General features: G+C 45.8%; 1 pseudogene; it reads left to right on the top strand.

The window, feature by feature from the left end:
* The first annotated feature begins 204 nt into the window (after positions 1 to 204).
* Positions 205 to 774, top strand: LOC147708543 (acid-sensing ion channel 2 pseudogene; annotated as a pseudogene).
* The last annotated feature ends 293 nt before the right edge of the window (positions 775 to 1067 follow it).

Here is a 1067-nt window from a genome sequence, read left to right as displayed (position 1 = left end):
GTTTAAACATAAATATTTACCCCTGACAAGCCATTGCTGTGTCTCTAAGAATTCCACAGCACAGCACCCATCTGCAGCCTGCATAGCCTCCCACTGGGAATCTATGTGTGTCTTCTTTGCTTCTTCTGTGGAACCCTTATAAATCCTTGAGCAGGAGGACAGTGAAAGTCAGGCTGAATAAGTCAAAGGAAACCCAATGACCAAATGGATCTCAAGGAGTGTGCCAGTGAGGAAAGCGTTGAGAGCCTGCACCCTCCAGCCTCCAAATCTTCGCCAACACGTCCACATTCCATGGAATCCGCTACATCTTCACATAATGGCCTATGAGCATGACGCGCTGCTTGTGGATGGTGGCCTTTTTCCGGCTGCCCCAGCCTCCTGGTAGTGGAGAGTTCGGAGAGAGCAGTCTACTACTTTTCCTATGAGCATGTCACGAAGGTGGACGAGGTGGTGGCCCACGGCCTTATCTTCTCCGCTGTCACCATATGTAACCTCAATGCATAACGTTTCTCCAGGCTGACGACCAATGACCTTTTCCATGCCGGTGAGCTCCTTAGCTTACTCGATGTAAATGGTCACATTCTGGAACCTCAGCAGGCAGATCCTGTGGTTCTTGAAGCTCTACAGGAGAAGATACATTTTAAGCAGTCTCAGCCCAAGCTCTTCAGCAAGCGTGAGTTTATTGATCGTGTCAGCCACGACTTAAAGGATATGATGCTCTACTGCAAGTACAGGGGTCAGGAATGCACTCATGATATCTTTCTCATAGACTAACATTGGGTAACCTGGGAACAGATAGAGAAAGAGAAATGCGTCTTCCATGCGTTTGAATGATAATTTGATTGATTGATTGAAGTCCTCTTTAATGGTAAAGCTGGACTTTAAGTTACTATTCTGAAAATGCCACTTTTAGAAAGTTAAAAAAGCTAATCAACAGCTGGGTTGCACTCTGAGTGAACGAATGTGTGATGCAATATAAACTAGAGAAACAAAGTAGTATTCTAAAGCGTGCACCCTCTGAGGAGGCTCTGCCCAGCCACCCAATACAAAGTGAAAGAAACAATTAG

Source organism: Lissotriton vulgaris, chromosome 6, assembly GCF_964263255.1.
Source record: "Lissotriton vulgaris chromosome 6, aLisVul1.2, whole genome shotgun sequence".
Classification (NCBI taxonomy): domain Eukaryota; kingdom Metazoa; phylum Chordata; class Amphibia; order Caudata; family Salamandridae; genus Lissotriton; species Lissotriton vulgaris.
The sequence above is the reverse complement of the archived record's forward strand: the minus strand, read 5'-3'. Positions and strand labels throughout refer to the sequence as shown.